Genomic DNA, 22,677 nt, shown 5'->3' on the forward strand with positions numbered 1-22,677 from the left:
GGGTGGCTGGATTGGCTGCCCACATGACTGCTGGCTCCGTCACGGAGCCGATGGGGCAGCGGGCATCAGGGGCTGTGAGGCCCCCAGAAGTTCCAGGATGGCCCGCGCAAGCGCGCAGGGAATTCTGGAGAGCCTCCCGGCAGAGGTCTTCTCATGTGTTGCCATGGCGTGGAGCTGCGCCGTGGTGGCACACAATCAGAAAACCTGGGTTAGTGGAGTGCTCGCTCTGCTAAACTGGGCTAAGGGCAGGGCTACTTTGGCGGGCTAGCCGCCAGAGAACCACTAGGCTCGCCCGCTGGTTCTCACGATGGGGAAAAACCAGACTAGGCTTCTCTAGCCCAGTTTTCCCCCATCGTGAGAATAGCCTCAGTATAAGTCAGCTTCCTGTCTTCTCATGAATGGGAGCTCACCCATCACTAGTATTGAAGAGGCAAGTAGGAAAGTAGCTAAGCAGTCAATCAGGTGGGTTGGCATGGATGAAGAGACTATGAACAGCACAGTCTGTGCATGAGTAACAAGGAGCAAGGCTAGAGTCAGAAGATGTTTGGGTCAGACAGATCTTTTTAATGGTCATTGACTAACCACAGAGCAGAACAGAGAAGAGATAGTTACACAAGATATTTGTACATTTCTGACCGATATTGTCTAAACAGAAGCTACAAGAATACAATGAGCCACAGAAGTTAAAAAGCAGAATTTAGCTACTTTATAAGTCACAGACAGGTCTTTATTATCTAAAAGAAAATTAACATAAAAGTCATCCAAGTGGCCTGAAAATTTTGCTAGTATTGGTAAAATTAAGTATAGCCTCAGGTCACGATCAAAACATCAGAGAAGAACATGCATTATTGACTCAATCCCACCAGATCCACAAGGACATTGGTGTTGCAATACAGATATACGCTGGAATCTACCTTCTAATAATGCTGAGGGAAGAACATTAAAATGGGCCCTAGAAAAAGCCCAGTGATATTTTGGCTACATAAGAGTTGATAGATAGGATGCTGGTACAGGTCGAGAAAGTTCCCTCAGCTGCCTATAGGACCTAGGCAGCAAGCTTAAATCACTCTGTAGTTCAGAATCCAATATACACTGTTGGATGATATCTTTAGATATGTCATGGCCCAGAGAGAGTGTAAAATCAGGAATAATGCCATAAGAGAGCGATTTGCACTTTATACCCTTCTGCCAAGCAGACTGAAAATTATCCAACATAATTAAAGGTGTCCATTCTACAGGTAGGGATGTGTAAACCAGTTCAATTTGAACCGCAGTTCAAATTCAACCAGCCTGGCTTGGCGAGTCTGAGTTCGAGCCTAATAGGCCCCCCAAGGGTGGGGTGGGGGTGCCGATCGAAATTCAAACTGGGTCAGCCCCAGTTCTAAAAGAACTCATCCGAACCAGTTCTGGGGATCAGAGGTGCTCTTATCCCTGGACCTTGGGGCACCAGTCCATGGCTTCCTCAGCCTGTGGGGGCCTCCAAATGTCTGGGCGGGCCTCCTGCTGCCACCCCACCGCTGTGCCGTGCCTGGCCCATTGCGCCAATTTTTGCCATAATTGTAGCCGCCATGTGCGTGGCCAGGGTGGGTGGGGGTGAACCAAGCTGAGCAGGCCTCCCCCCATGTGGCAGCGATGGGCAGAGTGGCCGCTGTAGGAATTGAACATCATGGGCTTGCAACACTCAATTCCTACTGCGCAGGCATGCCTGAGTGCCTCGCAGTTCTCAAGGGCTGCTGGGCCAGACGTCCCAGCAGCTGTTCCTCCCACTGCCACCACATGGGGGAGGCCTGCTCGGCTCAGCTCACCCCCTACCTCGTCCCCCCCCCCAGCCACGCATATGGCAGCTGAAATTATTGCAAATATCAGTGGGGCAGAACAGGTGAGAGGCAGCAACAAGGCAGCGGCAGACTTCTGAGGAGGCCCTCCAGAACATTTGGAGGCCCCCCAAATTCAGGTTTCTTTTTTCTTAAAAAAAACACCCCAAACTTTAAAAAAAAAAAAAAGACTAAAAAGTTAGATGGGGCTCTTGCAGCTCTGGGTTGTGGGAGGAGGCTCCGAAGCCCTTCAGGTCCGGGTACCAAAATTACTTAGGTGCAGCACTGCTGGGGATATACTTGTAAAAAGGGATCCAGTGAGGAGCATTTAAATATAGCTGTTGTTGAAAGACAGGTGGTGCTGTTCCTTTTGAAGAGCTGTTTCACACATATGCATGGGAAGAATTGGCTTCCATAACAGAGGACTGCTGTGAAGACAGTCATATCTTAACTATGTGCAGCAATTCAACACACTGCATAAAAAGCAGTATTCAAGTCTGCTTTGTCAGAAAGAGAAAAGGACTGCATGGTTGTTATCATGAACAGGCATTTCTACCTGTGGGTAACCTGGACAGGAAGACAACAGACCTAGGCTATTTTTCATATGCACATCCCAGCATGCACTGCAGTGTCCTGGATTCCATGGTCCTCTAAAGTGCATACAAATCAGCCTACCAATGGAACAACATGTTGCTTTTGTGTTTGTATAAACATTTGGTACAGGACAGCACAAGATTGCAGTTTCCTATCACATGGGAACCTGGGGTGGCTTCCCCATGAGGCAGGATGAGGTGACAACCTCAGGTGGCAAGTGTGCCTCAGGGTAGTGAGTGAGGACACTCTGTGGGTGTCACCCACCTAGCTGCTGCCACTGCCCAGCCTCACCCCCACAGCTGCCCTTGTGTTCCCAGCCATGGCCCGCCCCTTCCTCCCTGGCATGATCCACCAGGTCAGAGGCTGCTGCTGACATTTCTGCTTCCCCTGCTTTGTCCCTAATTATATTTATCCCACTTTATCCCTAATTATATTACACCTCTATGTGATTTTCTAAAATTGTAAACCACTTTAATTGCCAACCTTGGCTGGAAAACAGAGTATAAATTTAACAAACACATTTCCATTCTACCTTTCCCACAACACTTCTGGACTCACAACAATTTCAAAGTGTGACTGTATTAATAAAACAGCTCCCTATAGGGATGGAGTTGTAGTCATTCAGCGGTAGATCATCTGCTTTGAATGTGGAAGGTTCCAGACTTGGCATCTTCTCCACTTTCACAGAAACCAGGCCCATTCTTCCCAGGACATATTTTCAGGTGACCAAGAAGAAACACTGGTTCATTTCCATTCCACCCCCAATTCTAGCTTATTTTCAACAGCTATTATTCCTAGTCCTTCTGTCAAATCCAAAATACACAGGGAAGCCACAGCATTAAGCAGAATCCAGGGAAGCAAGAAGCACTCGTTTTCCAAACGACCGCCAAGTGTGGCACTGAATTTGAGTATAAATGCCTGATCAAGTTGCAAGATTATCAGCCCTTCAAATGAATACAAGAGCTTGATCATTCCTTCCACCTACACCCTCCAGGCCTGATTTGATTTTTAACAGCTGCTGTCTGAAGAGGTGCCAGAAATAGACACACAAGTGGCATGCTGCATGCAAACTCACTTCCAAGCCCATATTTTGAAAATGCTCACCTATGATTCCAGCAGCTGCCGCCTTCCGAACTGCAGAAATCATGTCATCATCATAGCTTAGAGGAGGAGGAGGGCAGGAATGAATGTGAATTAAAGCTTTGATGTCTTATTCCTTAGTGAGATTGTTCCATTCCCTAAGCCTCTTGGCCACATCCCAAGCCAAGTGGGAAAATATAGAAATGAGAAACTATAGAAATGCTTAAACTAACATGGCCCGCTTTTTTCAGGGAGAAAATATAGAAATGCTCAATCCAACGTGGCCAGCTGTTTTGGCAAGAGTGCCTGAAGCTAGTCCAGGTAGTAAGAATAGGCCACTCTTGTGTGCATATGGTATGGATGATTATTTTGGTGGTGGTTGTAATAATAATAATGATGGCTGGTATCCTGACTAGCAGTGTTCCCTCGAAGGCGTGCACATGTGCACACGCTCACAAGTTTTTTGATGTCCACTCAGTTAATTTTAGATCCCGCTCAGTTGAATCAGGAAAGCCCTACTCTGAATGCACGTGCACACACACACTGCCTCGATACTGCTGCCCAGAACAAAATTCACTCTGCATGCAGATGAAAAAAATTAGAGGGAGCACTGTTGACTAGTGACGTGTTCAAGCAGTTGCAGGGATGCAGTGAGAACCAGTGCACTGCTCCATTGCATGCTAAGTTATGGACATCAAGAGCACTAATTTTGAAATGTTCCCCTGTGCTCCGGAATCAGCCTGTAGAAGCAGCAATTCATCCCTTAAGGTAAGAACATGTCTGTCTATCTATCTATCTATCTATCTATCTATCTATCTATCTATCTATCTATCTATCTATCTATCTATATCATAGAATATGATATCAAATCATAGAAATGCAGGATAAGGCAATCATTAAAATGGCAACCACAAAGTACAGAGTTAGGTAATGGTGTGCTGAAATAAAAATAATAATAAAATAGAAATAATTAAACAAAGAAGGGACAAGCTAAGATCAAGGGGCAGGGAGTTCCAGAGAGCTGGAGTTTCTACAAAGTACTTTGGAAGCACAGGAGAGTGCTCCAAAATATTTGCACTCTAGCATTCTTGCACAACTGCGCTCATCGTTCAGAATGCAATAGAGTAGTGCACAGGTTCTCACTGGATCCTCACCACTGTTTGAAGCAAGGGCAAATCTTAAGTATTTGCATAGCATTTTCAAGTGTTCAAAGCACTGAGGGTCAAGGGCATCTGCAGGACTTTTTCTGGGAGGTGGGAGCAAAGGTAGCAGTCCAATACTCCGCTCCCTCGGAGTATGCCCCCATTGAATTCAAAGGGAACTGGCTCATTCCAAAGGGGGGCAACTGCCCCTCTTTGCCCCCATAGCACATAATACTGTGTGCTAGTTTGGTCTCAATCATAACCCATTTACAGAATTCTTCATTCAAAATTCTGCATTTCTCCCCCCCCCCCCCAATTTCTTTCAAAAATGCTGAATTCAGGGCTGGCATCAGGAGTTGGTCAAGTTAGATACCAGTCATCAGCCTGTTTGTCCATGCCCATTATGGGGCCACCCTATAATGCTCCCAGCATCAGCCAAGAGATTAATGCCACAGTTAGTTTGCTTGCATTTGTTCGTTTGATTGATTTATATCCCGCCCTTCCAAAAATGGCTCAGGGTGGTATACATCAACATGACCCACATCTGCAAATGAAAACATCTTCTAGAGGCATCAACATGGGGCCCCAAGAAGACACTCCCATTGGCCATTGGGGAGGCCAGAGAAGGAGGAGCTGTTGTGCAATACTCTTGACCAAGAGTGGACTTCATCCTGCTCTCCCCATCTTTACAGGGGCCTTTGAGAGAAAGACCATTGGTGGATGGGGAGGATGGGAGAAGGAGGATCTGCCACTGCTGCTGAGAGACGCAGCAGTGGTGGAAGCTTTTCCTCTTCCCATTCTCTGTCCCCACTGGCAAATGGGGGTGGGACATGGAGGTGGCTCTTCTTCCCATCCCTTTGAGGGTGGGACTATCACCACTACCAGAAAAGATTCTCCTCATTTTCCTAAGAAGAGTGCAGAAGGAGCTATCACCTGTCAAATGTTGACCATCACCTGCCAAGAAACTTGGAAGGGATAAGGGCTAAACATGCCACGGGTATGATGTCTGCGTCTCCCCAGGGGATAACTCAACATCAAACGGGCTGGGGTTGTTTGTTGGGAATGTAGAGCAACAAACAGGCAAGACTCACAGCTTTAAGTGGTAACAAATAGGTTTACTGCTGGGTACAGGATCAAGTACCCCTGCTAACTTGGCAAAGAGGCACCTTTTAACGTGGTGGTTCTCTTTATTTAGCAGGGGGAGAGTAACTGGCCCTATCCACCCCCAGCACAGTACCTCCAGTGACTGTTGTTGGTGTCTATCTTATGTTTCTTTTTAGATTGTGAGCCCTTTGGGGACAGGGTTCCATCTTATTTATTTGTTATTTCTCCGTGTAAACCACCCTGAGCCATTTTTTGGAAGGGCGGTATAGAAATCAAATGAATGAATGAATGAATGAAATTGCTGCACTCTTCTCCCTGTATTCCCTTCTGTTTTTCTGTGACAATTCTACTTTCATTTTCAGGACACTTCATGTATCTTGGGTGTATGGGAGGTGCAGGGCATTCTTTCACATCCCTACCAGGTCTCAGTTCACTTCAGAGCCTCCACTAACTTCACAGAGTGAAGCATAGAGCAGGGTGGAGAGATCCAGAGCCAGAACTTCTTGTTCTGGCCACCATGAATCCCACAATGCAATGTGCAACACATTGCACTGGGGAATTCTTCCAAGGGAAGGGTGCTCTAGGCACCTGTCTCTGTGTGTGGCTGGCCTGGAAGCAGCCGGTGCTTGCATAAGAGCAAGTAGCTGGGGTTAAGGGAGCATTCACTCCAGTAACCTAGGCTAACAGCCAGGGCAAATAGTGGGGCTAGGTGGCGCTGCCCTGCCAGGATTGGGCCCAATCCCAGTGGTTTTCATTCACAGCCTGACCCAGGCTAGGTGTCCCTAGCTTGGATTAGGGTGCTCATGAGAACAGCCTCGATGTCTGCTCTGACTTTATTTTTGTCTGGAATAAAGATGGCTACATTTGTTTTCACTGAAGTAATTATATATCATCAAGCAGCCAAAGGTCACAATGAATACTATAAACACCAATTAATTAAGTTTCACAAAACACCTATGCAGCAGATAGGTGATACAATTAACCACAGGGGTAAACTGAGGCAGAGAGAATGAGAGGGAATAAATGTGTCACCAAACTGGCATTAAAAGCGGAGGCATTAGGAGAACCGAGTCTCGTTCTTCTGATCAACAAACCCAAAGAATACGTTTGACATTAACTCAAGCAAAAGTCATTGATATAAACTGGTTAAGCCCCAAGATCTTACATCTATGGACACAATAATCTCAGCACCTGAATGACACTTTTCAGATAAATTAAACTTTTTATCATCTGCTGACTGAGCAAAGAGGCATCTTTTCAAAGTGGTGATTTGCTTTATTGAGCAGGGGGAGAGCAACTGGCCCTATCCAACCTCAGCACAGCATCCCTCCAGTGGCTGTTGCTGGTGTCTGCCTTATGTGTCTTTTTAAAGATTGTGAGCCCTTTGGGGAAAGGGATCCACTTTTATTTTTATTTCCACTTTGGGGTCTTTTGTTGAAAAGTGGTATATAAATATTCATACCAATAGTATTAGATACTGATTTTTATAAGCCTTTTTAATAGTAGTAGTAGTAAGTAAATTATTTAATTATTGTCTTGGTGTGGGAGCTCTGATGTACTCATAGGGATTCCCTGTCCAAATTGTCTTCTTATTCATTGCAATAGTTTGAGCAGATTCACACATGCACTCATTTCTACAGGTAGATTAGTTTCCAGTACTAAAATGTGCAAGGGATTTGTGTGTGTATGTGAGCACGGAGGGGTTATAAATAAGGGCAACAGAATTGATTAGGCCAAATCTCCTTCTGACAATTTGATTTAGAGAAGAAGACTGCCCCTTCTGTGAAGAAAAGAATGCCTTACTTGTCCATCATAATACACAAAGAAATCACTTGGGGTGTTTTTGGTTAATCCATTGCTTGATCCAGGCCAGCTTTTGAATGGGACTTCAGTTACTTGTATTGCAGTCCTGGAGCAAAGGCAGGGCTAAGAAACAGACAGCAGCAAGAGCATGAAAAAGCAGTCTGCACTTGTCTCTCTGTACATAATATCTAGTCCATCAAGCTATTAATATTCCTGATTCTGCTCCATTGCCTTGTCCTTGCATACCACAACTCTTTCCCTTGTATTCTACAGAGCTCATGTGCATGTACCTATTAGAAACTCCCGAGTCAAGCCTTTGCTTCATATGTTGTAACAATCAGGCAGTAACAGCTTTTCCTTTCCTGTAAGGAGTGAAACAGAAGTGAACCCTGTCTTGACTGACAGGCAGTTACTTCTAAGGATCAGCCACTCAGCACACGGTGGGTGGGACCTTGAGGGCCATGAGGCAGGAAGAAAAGAGTGTCTTTGTGCAGAAGGAGCTTGGTGAGATGGAAGCATGGGCAAAAAGGCTTAGGAAGAAGCAACAGAATTTTGTTTCCTCATGGTCAAAAGCTAGCCTGGAGATTACTCTCAAGGAGCTGGCTGGAGGGCAGGAGATGTGGCCATGAGGTCTGGCTGCAGGAAAATCTCTCTGTAAATCCAGGGAAGCCAGGAGTGAAAGAAACCTGAATCCTCTGCCATGGTTTTGATGAGTTTGAAGCAAAGGAAGCCAGGGCTTTTGGCTTCAGAAAGAGTTTAGACTAGGGAACAGTTTGTTAGTCAGCTGTGGTGTCAGAAACTTATCTTTCTTTCATGTGCATTGTACATCCCAGATATTGTTCTAAGTTTGTCTATCAGTAATGCAAATAGGGTGTTGCAACAGCCTCAGTAAACTCTCAAAGGTGGTTTTGGGGTGGTTTTTTTGGTATTTTATTACATTTATGTTCTTTGTAACTGGGTAACCACGGTTTTTAAAGTGTGCCACCCCAATATCATCTAAGGGTGCTTTTGGAAGTATTCTTGCAACTACTGAGTGTTTCTTTTACCTGTAACTAAAAGCTGAGAGAGCCTCAGACTGAAGTAGTCTGTAGTCTGTAGTATTTTGAATAAAGTTCTTCTCCTTTTGTTCTTTGTATTTTACCTGCCTCAGAGTGGATTTTAAACTCAGGAAAAGGGGTTTTACTCTGGTGCAACATACGTCTCAATTTTAATTGCTCAGCAACTCTACCAAGTGTTCTCATCACGTGTAGGCTTGCACGTGGAGGGTTTGTGTGTGTGTGTGTGTGTGTGTGTACTTTTCCATTGGTAAAGAGAAGGAGAGTTCCCTGGAATTTTGCCCACACCAGGGGGTGGGATTAAACTCTGTTAAAAAGTGGGCGTGGTGGCAGTTATTGAGCTACTAAAGGAACAGTTTAAGTTTAAAGGAACAGCCTTTATGGGTGAAAGCAAGAAAAAAGAATATTCTGCATTTTTCTTCCCCTCACGTGGGCTTACTCTAAGACAAAGGCTGGGTTAAATCTGCTACATATGCTACATACCACAAAATAGCCACTCAAGTGCTAGTGACTGCTCAGAGGCTCTAAGCCAGTGCAGAGGCACCCAGGTGTGGGAATAAGGTGTCTGGAGGCTACTTATGTCATCATCTCTATTCTAGCACTGGCTCTTCCAGGAAAATTACCTGCCTTGAGAGATTGGGTTTCGATATTAACAAATTCAAGTTTGTCCAACCGTGCATCACACCTGAAGCTAAAGATTTAGTGGAGAGGGAAGCTGAGGGGGCAGGGAATCATTGCATAACAGCCAGCACATAAACACAAGTGGTCTAATATGTTTAAAGTTATTTCATTAGGCAGCATATCCAGACTAATTAGTTATGACTAAATCATGTGGTGTTGCAAATGGCTTCTCTAAGGGCCTCTGTGCATGTGAAGAGGCCTGAACTGGGCTGCAGCTGGCCTGGACTGTCATTTGGGAGGGTGGCAGGGGGTGTTGGAGGAGCCCCCCCACCACCACCAGTGTGTCCACTTCTGGTTCCTCTGTCCTTGGCACCTTCATTTTCAAGGTCAAGAATTCCCCTTTCACCACATACCCCACTTCTTAGGCTAGGGAATCCTAGCTGGATTCCCCTTTACAAGTATACTCCAACCCCCTCCGAGTTGGCACGAAAGCCAGCTCAGCTGGCTTGATGGCCTAACTAGACCAGACCCAGTTCACTAGAATCTGATCCGGATTTGAGCCAAACCAGCAAAACTAGTTCCATGAACATCCCTACTTGAGTCACAGGATTGTAACTAGAGAAAGTGAATCATGACTTGGTCCCATTAAAATTGATGGGACTTGAAGTAGTCATGACTAATTTGTCTAATTATTTTGGTGGCCAACATGATGTGCAGCAGTAGGTCAACTTAAGAAGGGCTACAGGTCTGCATTGTGCAGCTGAGTGAGCACAGAAGAGGAGGGAGGAGCTATTTTTGCTTCTCTCTCCTCCCTCCAAAAGCCTTTTCCACTTGCAGGAATATATTCCTGAGGGCTACACAATCCTCAGAAACATATCCCTCCCTGCAAGGGCTTTTGGAGGGAGGTGGGAAAGAGAAGCAAAAATCCCTCTCCATTCCCTCTCTGTGCCCGCTCAGCTGCACAACAAGCTGTCCCTTCACGGACGTTGGAGGCTCCCTGTGAATCCACCGCCCTGCTAACACCAACCTACTGCTGTGCATCATGTCAACCATTGTGCTTAGTCAGGAATCACTTCTTTGAATGCAACTGCTCCTTTAAAATGAAAGCTGAATATTCAGGAAGGCAGCAGGAGGGCCCAGCCCCTATGACTTCCCAATGTTACAAATCCTGCTAATTCATTAATCACATTGTGACCCTTGATTTATCCAAGAAGCCATGTCTATCTCATCATTTGTGTCCGTGTATAAATGGTTCGCTTGAAACCCTTTCTTGCCTATAGCTCATGCTACTCTTGTTGAGCTGTCTTTTACCTGGTCCTCAACCAACCCTTTATGGGCACCACCCATTTCATTGTGAGCCTTTTTATCTCTGCTGAGGGAAATTTGGCCTGGCTTCTGTCTGGCAACTGCAATTACTTTTCTCTTCAGCAAAGCTGAGGTTTTGAGCATGACAGTCTTGGCATGCTTAGACATCTGCAACACACCCAGCCCTGCACTTACATTTCTCATGAAAATCCCAGGTAGACACATCATTCCATAAGGGGGAGGGGGAATCCAAAAGCCACAATATGGTAATACATTTATTAGGATCAACTATTTCTTATGAAACTGTGGGAATGGTAACAACAACAAAGCCAATGGTACAGACACACAACTCCCACACAAATATTTGGGGAGTGGTATGATTTGCACTCATTATATGCCCAATGTGGTTTCAAAGGTAGTTTGATTTTGGGAATCCCCACTAAACATAAAAGGAGCTAGTCACCATCATGTCCTATAGAACGCTCCCAGTGAAGAAAGCCAATCATGTCAGTTTGATGGAGAGCATGCCAACACATACAGTTAGCTGTTCTAATGATCCCAGGCAGTTAGAGCTATGGAACAGGAAAGATGGTTATGCTTAAGTGGACCAATTTAAGATTTTTAAATTAAACAGAACACTTCATCAGAAGTTTTAGAAACAGCTGTTACTTGTTCAGACCGATGAGAAGTTATGTGTAGCATTAAAGCTTGCCATCTTCTCTTGCCAAATTGCAGATGACATTTCCTTACCTATTTTTTTAATGTGTGATTCTAAAGCAATACTGATTCAAAAGACCACTCAAGTAACTCATATCACATAACTCATTAAGGCTGTTCTCACAGCCAAGACCGAGCTAAGAAGCGCATGAGAAACAGCGGGAGGCTCCTGGCTCCTGGCAGTTCCTCCATGGCAAGCCTGCCTATGGAGCCCGCCTCTTAAAGGATGCTAAGGGAGTGAGCACTTGATTTATTTATTTATTTATTTATTTATTTATTCATTCATTCATTCATTCATTCATTCATTCATTCATTCCACCCACCCCCACAATGCACCATGCATTGGCTCAGAGCATTCTGGGAGTTCCGGGGCCTGAGACAACATATCCAGACCCCCCCACTTCCACACTGCTGGGGGAAGCAGCTGACCGTCTGGGCATGCAGGATTGCACACCCTGACCCTCCCAGACCCAGGCGCTGGATCATCGGCGGGGAAGGCGAGCTTCTGCTGCCTTCCCTGCCAGCCGCCCTGCAGCCCTCTCATGCCATCGGGAGAAAGGGCTCATTCTGTCCTGTGTGAGTTATAGCATTAATTGTGGGTGCACTTAAACTGCTTGATCGTAGCTTCATCATGCATTGACTACACCCGGGTATATGATTAGCTGACTGCTCAAGACCACCAGTATATTGTGGTACTATTATATTCATACCTGCATGAGGTAGTGCAGGATCCAGAGATGTGTTGAAAGTGGGTCCTCCAATGCCTCAATATTTCTCCATACAGAAGAACAGCATGAGGCTATTCTCACAATCGCCCCAAAGTGGGCTAAGGGAGCCTAGCCCGCTTTGGGGCAATCGTGTGCTGCAACGGGAGCCACACAGCTCCTGGTAGCTAGTCGCCATAAATACCCCTCCCCTTAGCCCAGGTTAGCAGAGGGAGCGCTCCCCTAACCCAGGTTTCCGGATCGTGTGCTGCCACTGCACAGTTTTGCGCCATGGTGACACACGAGGAGACCCCCACCAGGAGGCTACTGGGGTCGGGGGTCTCTCCAGGATGCTCTGTGCGCTTGCGTGGGGCATCCTGGAACTTCTGGGGGCCACGCGGCCCCCGATCCCTGCAGCCCCCGCTGACTACTTGACAGAGCCAGCAGTCGTGAGGGTGGCCGATCCGGCTGCTCAGGGCTGCCACTTGATTGTCTGCAGGGAGAGCGGGCTAAGCCCCGCAAACCTCCTCTCGGTGCTTCCCACTGCTCTTGAGAAGCACCTCCATATCTAACAACCAATCTGTTCTTTTCCTGTCAGCTACAACAGCAGGGTGTGCAGACCCAGCCCACAACAACATGTTAAATTCAGTATAAGTGGTTACCTAGTAACATGGGTCGAAATCAAAGAATACAGCTTCAGTCCTGGGTCATTATCCAAGAGGCAAGTGGCCATGCCCCTCCTGTTGTAACACAAACCAGATGCTTGGGAAATGGCCACTGGAAATGCAAGTACCAGAAACATCCTGCTTAGTGTTGCAGAGAAACTGTCTGAGAAAATTCTCTGAAATTTTTCCTTCAGAGAAACCCTGCAATCTTTGAACGTCAGTTTCTTCACATTTCAGTTCCTCCTTGGGAGGAATCCAGAAATTTTCTTCAAACTTTGAATTTCTAGCCCCATGAATCATGCTGCTATCCCTAACCACATCATGAAACCAGTGGTGCTCAGACTGCCTAGAATATTTACCTCTGCTAATTGGACAAATACGCACCTGTTAAAGTGGTGGCTCTCTTTCATTTAGCAGAGGGAGAGCAAATGTCCCTGTCTGACTCAGCATAGCATCCCTTCCTCTGGCTGTGGTTGCGTCTCCCATGCATTTCTTTTTAATGTGTGAAGACCTTTGGAACCGAGCACCATCTTCTCATGCCTTTTACTATGTATTCTGCCCTGAGCAGGGTTTTATGTTGTTGAAAAGTGATGCATAAGTATTCTAAATATATCAAAACACAGAACATACTTACCACACTTGTTCTTCTCAGTCATACAGTTAGCCGAGGGTATAGTGCGGACCTTAAAACACATGGATTGCAAGAATGAGATGCTCTGCATGAGGGCAACCCTAACCCTGAAACAAGCACTGAGCTGACAACCCCTTTTAAAAAAAAATAATAATCCTTACATGCTTCGTCAGAGTTATGTAATCCATATCTAGTGGTATCTATGGGACCTCAAGGAGGAATTCAAATGTGTTCCCCCTCAGAAGCTAAGAATTTCTGCAAGAAAATCCATCCGTTGATTCACACCTTGCCCAAGGCCATTTATGGTGCCATCCTTCATTGAGGCTGTTCTCATGAACAGCCAAGTCCAGCTTGGGCAGCCAATCCTGGGCTTGGCTGCCCATCAGAACCGTCAGGATCCACATGAATCCTGGTGGGGCTGCAGTGCCAAACTCAGCACCAAAGTCTGGCTCTTAGCCCAGGTTAAGAGCGCAAGTGTGCCATTAACCTGGCCTCCAGGATCATCTGTCAGCATAGGCTGCTTGCAGCTTACACTGACACAGAGATGGGGGGCCTAGAGCACCCATCTCCTGGGGGAATCCCCCAGTTCACCACCCTCAGTGCGCATGCACTGTGAGATCACCATAGGCCGGGGCAACAGGTCCCGTCCTCAGAGTGATCCATTCTGCTCCGTGCTGCATGCAGCAGTGCTGATCGTGTGGGAGTTCACTCTGTGCTCCCACCAAGCACAGAATGATCATCTGGGGGGAAGGCAAGGTTTGCAAACAACAACAACAACAAAAAACCACCACCACCCACCCAGCAAGTCATGTGAATGGCCCCATTATCTTACTTCAATTAAAATCCTTGGATATTTTTGAACATGGATGTTGCACTTGCAGTCACACTGCATCATGGGTGATATGGTCATAAGCTTGCACAAAACATTGCTTGAGTCAAGTAAAGGTCCTGAAAGTTTTCATGAATGCATATTAAAGTTTGAGCACATCATGAGAGCCAGCGTGGTGTAGTGGTTAGAATGCTGGACTAGGACCGGGGAGACCCAAGTTCAAATCCCCATTCAGCCATGAGACTTGCTGGGTGATTCTGGGCCAGTCACTTCTCTCTCAGCCTAACCTACTTCACAGAGTTGTTGTGAGGAGAAAATAAAGTATGTAGTACCCTGTTCTGGGCTCCTTGGAAGAAGAGCGGGATATAAAATGTAAAAATAAATAAATAAAATAAAATAAATCATGGTTTGTGCCTTCTCAGACGGCATAAACAGTTATCAGTGGTTCCAGACAAATGTCCTGGATGTTTTTATGCAACTATGATTAATCACAGTAACACTGCTTCATTGGTTTTGTAGTACTATGGTTGCCTAAACAAATATTTGGTGCTGTAAGGTTACAATTGTGCAAGAGTAAAGACATCGTTGGAACAGAGAATGCTTATTGCTGTAGTATGAAAAAAACAACAACCACCCTATAACACTTCTAGGATGAAGAAATGTGCAACAGATTATATGAAAAAATGGAATTTTTTGTTAGTTATCCAGATGCTTCAAAGCACAGTTTTGGTTTAACAAAACTGCACATTTCAGGTCACATTCTAGATTTTGGTTGCAACCATAGACAGGTGACAACTCTTCTTAGCTGACCTGTATATCTTGTTTGTTAGAACAACCACTGTGTATTGAACAACATGCTAAATGCTGGGCACCTGTTTTATATCATGTTGAACCGGATCCTGTCTCTGTGTTGTTGTTTTTAAAAAGATGTTTCTTTGATTTATTTCCTTTATGGTTTTATGTAGCACATGGTTCAGTAAGATGGGTGAAATACCAACCCTGGGAGCATTCTTTTAATGAGCTCACATGTTAGTCATGGAGCAGAAACAACCTAACTGAAAGAATGTTAATGTCTCTGACCTAACTATTTTCCTTGTTGCAAAACAAACAAGCTGATGTGGAAGTAATTCCAGCTATATTGTCAAAGAAGTGGGGTGGTGTGATTTGATTTCGACATTTTTCTGGCTAGGCTCCTACCTTCATCTAGACTGCTGGGGAAACTGCAGTACAAACCTTGAGATCTCCACCCAAGATTCAATTCCAAACGAGTGACAGTTGTGCACAATCATAATAATTACAGCATAAAAATAGCTCAATGCTACTAATGCGCATTGCAAGGCTCAACACAATTCTCTGATTTCTTAAGAGTGTGGAAGCCTTCTCCTCCTTTTGTACAGGAGCCGTATTTGTACAGGAAGCTGAGAATCAGCTGGCACTTCATAGTGGGAAGCCTGGTTGCTAGTCTCTGTTGATGAACACAACAATGAGGAGATGGTGATGCAAAGCCAAGAAGGCTGGAGCCACTTGTGGGGTGGGGCTTGTGTTCAGTCCAGACTGAAAAACAATACAGAAGGAATTTGCACTCACGAGGCAGTTGCATAAATCAGCTATAACACCCCTTACCGTCAGGGCCGGTTCCAGTGGTTGACCAAACGGGGCATTGGCCCAGGGACCCAAGGCTATCCAAAGGCTCGTGGCTGATTCCTGTGGCCCCAGACTCCATACTCGCCTCTGGAGGACATTCTCATTTCCAGACAGGAAAGTGCTAGAAGAAGGCAGTGGTGGAAGCTGAGAGACTCACACTGTCAATACCTTCACCCCCTCCCCATTAGTCAACAGACTTTCTCCCAGAGGCTCTTGCAAGGAGGAGGGAGACCACCCATGGAGGAAGAGGAGGGAGAACCACCACTGGAGCATGAGCCACCACCATTGCTGACCCCCCTCACACCCACTCAACCTCAAGTAGTTCCTCAGCAGGCGTTCCTGGCACTCACACCTTCAAGGGCCCCCACTAACCTGGAGCCAGTCTGGTTTACAATACAGCTGACTTAGCATTATTCCTTATCATGCCCCCCCTGAAAGGATAAACAATGGTATGTGCTCCTCACTTTCTGAGCAGCGATGAAGCAGCACTGTGTGGGTTTGGCTTCTTTTAGACCGTGGTGGCTGGTGTGGGCGCTGCCAGGGAGGTGGCAGTGGCAGGCACCTTTAACTCTAAATTACTAGGTGTTTACCTCTCCTCCCGCTGCACCTAAAAGCTGTTGTGAGCAGCGACACACTGCCCAGCGCCCACTGCGGCAGAGGATCCGCTCTGCCACTCAGCTGGCCTCCGCACACACATGGAGGCCGTTTGCTGGCCACGCAAATGGCCTCCGCCAGCTGAGTGGCAGAGCCGATCCTCCAAAACTGCAGTTGCTGGGCAGTGTGCTGCTGCTCACAACAGCTTTCAGGTGCAGCGGGAGGAGAGGTAAGCACCTAGTAATTAAAGGTGCCTCCCCCCCTCCCCCGGTAGTGCCCACACCAGTTGCCACTGCTTTTAGAGGAGAGCTCTGTGAGGGCTTATGATATTTAGTACAGATATACAAGACATAAATTTGCTGTACAGATGTACAAGAGGAACACAAATACAAGCAAACAGCATATGTATGTGCTCTTACTGGACAGCCAGTGAGGTCATTCACACAAAGAGGCGGGTCTCATGATCCGTGAGACCCGCTTTTGCAAAAACTGCGGGGAGAGCGGGCTAAGCCCGCTCTCCCTGCAGACGATCGGGGCAGTAGACTTGGGCGGCCAGATCGGCCGCCCACACAATTGCCGGCTTCGTGACGGAGGCGGCGGGGGCTGGGGAGCTTGGGGGCCGCACAGCCCCCAGAAGCCGCAGTATGCCCTGGGGAGAGCCCTGGAAGCTCCAGTATGCCCTGCGTGAGCCCCGGGGCTGGGAGGCAGGTTTTCGCCTACCCTCCGGGAGTCTGCTCACGAGTAGCTGCGGCGCAGAGCAGCTACTCACGATCAGGGAGGTTGGTTTTGCGGCCCGCTCGCTCCGCAAACCCGGGCTAAAGACAGGGGCACTTAGGCGGGTTACCCGCCTAGTAACCACCGGGCTCGCAGCCGCCACGATTGGGAAAAATCGGGCTAGGCTTTCCTAGCCTGATTTTTCCTGATCATGGGAATAGCCCCCAAAACTGTTATCTACCTAGGTTTGGGAGCTGTGTGTGCTCCCAATTTTCGGTTGTGTGGGAGTAAGGTTGGAAGAAAATCTGGGTAGAAGTGATTGTGTGGAAGCACGCTAGGAAGAAAAGCTACTCAGGTTTTCCTCATACCTTGCTTCCACACAATCACTTCTTCTACCCAGGTTTTCATCCTACCTTGCTTCCCCACAACCAAAAATTGGGAGCACACACAGATCCCAAACCTGGGTAGAACATAGTTTTTGATAGTGTGAATGACCTCATTGTGGTATAGCAATTAGGAACAAAGGTAGCAGCTTTATATTGTGTCAGACCATTTGTCCATTTAATTCAGTATTGTCTTCTCTGACTGGCTGCAGTTCTGCAATGTTTTAGGCAGGAGTCTTTCCCAGCCCTGTCTGGAGATGCTGCAGCGATTGAACCAGGGGCTTTTGGGATGCAGAGCAGTTGGACTAGGACCTCCAAGACCCAGCTTCAAATCCCTACTCAGTTACGAAGCTCACTGGAAGACTTTGGGCCAAACTCTGAATTACTAAATAACTTTTATCCGTTCTGTTAAACAAGGTGGCCAACCTCTATATTCTTGGAGCCCACGCTGTTTTCTAGACACTAGTCAGAGGGCCAGAGCAATCCAGTTCCCTCAGTGATGGCCACAATCTATATTCGCATCAGCACCTCCTAGAAGTTAAAAAGCCGGGTCTCATGATCAGTGAGACCCGGTTTCTAAGGGTGAGTGGGGAGAGTGGGCTTAGCCTGTTCTCGCACACAAGCAGGCCGAACTGGCCGCCCACATGACTGCCAGCTCCGTAACGGAGCTGGGGGGTGCTGGGGGGAGCGGGGGCCAATAAGCTCCAGCATGCCCTGCGCAAGTGCGCAGGGCATGGTGGAGAGACCCCCCAGAGCTGGGAGGCGGCTTTTTGCCTCCCCTCCTGGGGTCTACTCATGAGTAGCCATGGCGCAGAGCCACACCGTGGCTACTAATGATTTAAAAAACCAGGTTTGCGGAGCGCTCACTCCGCAAACCCGGTTTTAGGGGAGGGGTACCTAGGTGGGTTAACCACCGGGAGGCAACCAGGCTCGCCTGCGAGCTCAGTGGCTCCCACGATCAGCCAAAATCGGGCTAGGCTCCCCTAGCCCGATTTTGGCTGATCATGGGAATAGCCTCACAGGTATAGAAAATGTGGTTTTAGGTGTATGTGTGGGGGGCGGTTTGAGAACAAGGAGAAGCGTGTTTCCTGAAAGGTATTTGGGGAAAGTCCATAGCATAGTGGTAAAGCATAAGCTTTACATGCACAGACCCAAGTTTCAACCCTATTTGATGGATACTAAGACCCTGGAAAGCTGCTACCAGTCTGAAAGGATGGCCCTGTGCAAGATGGACTTATTATAGGGCAGTTTCACATATTCCATCAAAAGGCAGAGGGCCTTTGCCTTTTTGTCCATGAACCCAAAAAATGTTGGCCATTGGTATCATCTCAAGAGACAAATGCTCATAATAACTATTGGCAATATCTATCTCCTTAGAGATGGGAAATAGGTGAAGCATTGTTGCACTTACATATTTCTCCTGTTATCACCCCTTCCTTATCCCTACCCCAAACAATTAGACTACAATTGCAGTCATTTTGGGGGTCGGGTTAGAGCAACAATGAACAAATTGTTGTACTCTCTCCATGGAGTAATCTTTGATGGACATTCCTTCCAATTTTCATTTCCATTCTTCTGACAACATTGATGAAATTTTATATAGTAGTTTTTTAATATAGTAGTTTTTGTCTTTTTAAATGCTTTTAAAACAATTGCACATTTGGCCGTTGCAGGATCAGAGCAATAAAAACATGATAACAGGCTGAAAGCTGAAAGTATAGCAATGCTATCACCTGTTTTCCATCTCTAGTGTGGTAGACCTTGCGAAAAAGCACAGTGAGCATTTGTCCCCCTTGATCATATGGACCGCTCTAGTTAGCTCATGTACTTTTTCTAAAACATACATGGTACAGCAATTATTAAAATGCATATGAAAACCACAAAGCATCTCACATGTATTCTTTGAAAGCAAGGTTATATATAATTTATTTTGAAATATTCACTTACATGTTGGTAGAATGAATCCTGTGAGATGCCAGCTGACCTTTCATGCCATAAAATAAACTTCCTATATAATTCTCAAGGAAATTGATGGCCATTGTACAGAGGCTGTCCTTCATTTTTTAATAAAGCAAAACTACTGCCATGTTTCTGTCATTCCTGACTAGAGCCAAACATAACATTCAGGAAAGAAGAGATTAGACAGGCTGTTCACGCAAAAAAAAATTTTTTTTTTAAAAAATGGTCAGAATGTAATTTGGAGTCATCTGTTTACAAATCGTTATAGTCTGTGTTTTTGTTTGCTAGGGTTTATGGTAATATGCCTAATTAGTACCAGCAAGAAAACTATTTCCTGACTTCAGTTGCAACATTATTATTTATATATCTGAACAAAGATGAAATCATGTGTTTTAAACATGCATGCGGAAAAGACTTCAGCATTTGTAACATGTGGGAACTAAGGAACTCTACCTTTCATGTAGGATATTTAATAATAATAAATACCTTGATTTCTCCAGAATGTGATAACCACAAATACATGTTTAAAATAGGACAAGGCACTCACCTGATACTCATTTCAACTTTAATTGCTCTTAGGCAGCTCTTTCTGCAACAAACCTGAAGGCTTGCAAAATATAGTCTAGACGGGCATTAAATCAACTTGTTTGCAGATGCTTCATGCTCAAGGGCAGATACACAAAACCAAATCTGAATGTTTACTTATGTTGTCTCAGCCTTTTTTCTTTCTTCTTTAACTTTTTAAAAAATCCATCCTTTAGTTTCCTTGTGTATGAATTCATCATCTGTGGAAATAGGAACTGCAAAGCACAAGCTAAAATTAACCATCTCTTAGGTATGCCAAGGAGGATTACTCAACACTACAAAGCTGTACAGTTTAATCTTCGCCTTCCACACCCTACTTATCCCAGGCCTTGCTGTCTCTTGAACAGAAACTTCAAAATGTATATGATACTTTTGCAATCCACTTGCATTCCCAACAGGCACGAAGGACATTAATCTCCTGATACATGCCTTAGGCTTTCCCCCACAGGAAAATGTGTGCTGGTGTAGTTAAATTAGAGGATATCTGTGAGCAGGGACTTGTATTTCACTAACATACTTGTTTTCTTGCATCTTTCTTCTGGCAACTTGACCTAAGTTTACTAGCTCAGTTCCCTAAGGATCAATTTGCACTTGCCAGGCTGGTGTAGCTTCTTCCCAATTCAGAAGGTCATTCAAACAATCAAAAACTGTGTTCTACCCAGGTTTGGGAGCTGTGTGTGCTCCCAGTTTTTGGTTGTGTGGAAACAAGGTAGGAGGAAAACCTGGGTAGAAGTGATTGAGTGGAAGCAAGGTAGGAGGAAAACTTGGGTAGCTTTTTCCTCTCCCTTGCTTCCACACAATCACCTCTACCCAGGTTTTCCTCCTACCTTGCTTCCACACAATTGAAAACTGCGAGCATACACTGCTCCCAAGCCTGGGTAGAACACAGTGAGGCTATTCCCATGGAAAGTGGGCTAAGGGAGCTTAGCCCACTTTCCATGAAGCATGGGAACCAGTGGGCTCGCGGGCGAGCCCGGTGCTCCCAAGGCAGCTAGCCCACCTAAAACACCCTCCCCTTAAATGAGTTTAAGAGAGAGAGTGCTCCATTAACCTCACTTTGTTGCTCGTGTGTCACTGCGGTGCTGGGCAACACATGAGTAGACCCTAGCCAGGAGGCTGCAACTAGGGCTTCTTGAGCTCAGGGGTCTCTCCAGGATGTCCCGTGTCCCCGATTCCCGCAGTCCCCGTCGGCTCCATGATGGAGCCAGCAGTCGTGTGGGCAGCCGATTCAGCCATCCAGCTGCGAGCAGCTGCCCGTCTGTGGGGAGAGCAAGTTAACTCTGCTCTCCCCACAGAATCCTGTCAGATACTTCGCACATGTTGTGTGAAGTGCCTCAGTTTTTAAATGTGTGGATGACCTCCAGGACTATTTGGTTCCAGGGCCAATTGGTCTGACTTCTTCTCTCACCTGATTTTCACCTTGCTAGGGGGTAATGTTTGGGTAGGAAGGATCCATGTTATTGGCTCCACTCATGTAGTTCATGTACCGAAGATAAAAGAGCTGTGGGGAGAAGCCATTGAGGTCATTCACACAATAAAAAACTGTGTTCTACCAGGATTTGGGAGCTGGGTTTGCTCCCAGTTTTTGGTTGTGTGGAAGCAAGGTTAGAGGAAAACCTAGGTAGAAGTGAATGAGGCGCTTCACATGATCGGAATGAAATGCCTGAGGGGGTTATGCAGGAAGAGTGGGCATAGCCTACTCTCTCCACAGACAAGCAGTCGGATCAGCCGCCCACATGACTGCCGGCTCCATCACAGAGCTGACAGGGGCAGTGGGGATCTGGGGCTGTGTGGCACCCGGAAGTTCCAGGATGCCCCACGCAAGCGTGCCGGGCATCCTGGAGAGACCTCCAAACTTTGGAGGCTGTTTGCAGCCTCCCAGTGGGGGTCTCCTTGTGTGTCTCCATGGCGTGGAGCCGCACCATGGCGGCACACAATCAGAAAACCTGGGTTAGCGGAGTGCTCGCTCTGCTAACCTGGGCTAAGGGGAGGGCTACTTTGGTGGGCTAGCTGCCAGAGAACCACCAGGCTCGCCCACGAACCCACTGGTTCTTACGATTGGGAAAAACTGGGCTGGGCTTCTTTAGACCATCGTGAGAATAGCCTCGTTGTGTGCTAGCAAGGTCGGAGGAAAACCTGGGCAGCTTTTCCTCCTAACTTGCTTCCACACAATCATTTCTACACAGGTTTTCCTCCTACCTTGCTTCCACACAACCAAAAATTGGAAGCACACACAGCTCCCAAACCCAGGCAGAACACAGTTTTTCATTGGTTGAATGACCTCATTGTCAAGCAATTCCCATTATCAGGGAAATCTGAACTGCACTTAAGTTAGTTCCAGCCCGGGTCTCCCAATTTATGGCACGGATGAGCTAAGCTAAAGAATGGTGGGCAAATAGCTGTAGTCATTACAGAATTTTCCAAAGCAAATCTAGTTATCAGTTGCTATCTAGCTCCATGTTCACTGGCTTTAACATCCTTTTGGGAGAGATCTCTAGCAGGGCCTGGTTGAGCTGGCGTGGGACCAATTTTGATATTTTTTTCACTCACTCTTTATTTATAGAATTTTTACCCCATCCTTCAAGCAAAGCTTCCTAGGGTGGCTAAAAATGTTAAAATAAACAATGCCAATAAATCAAACAATTAAAGACAAACATACTGGGTGACAAACACACTGGCAGCCCTATGTCAGTGTTAGTGACCCACCAGGACTGCTGCACAACTTGAGAAGCCG

The sequence above is a fragment of the Hemicordylus capensis genome, chromosome 2 (genome assembly GCF_027244095.1).
Source record: "Hemicordylus capensis ecotype Gifberg chromosome 2, rHemCap1.1.pri, whole genome shotgun sequence".
NCBI classification, from domain to species: Eukaryota; Metazoa; Chordata; class Lepidosauria; order Squamata; family Cordylidae; genus Hemicordylus; species Hemicordylus capensis.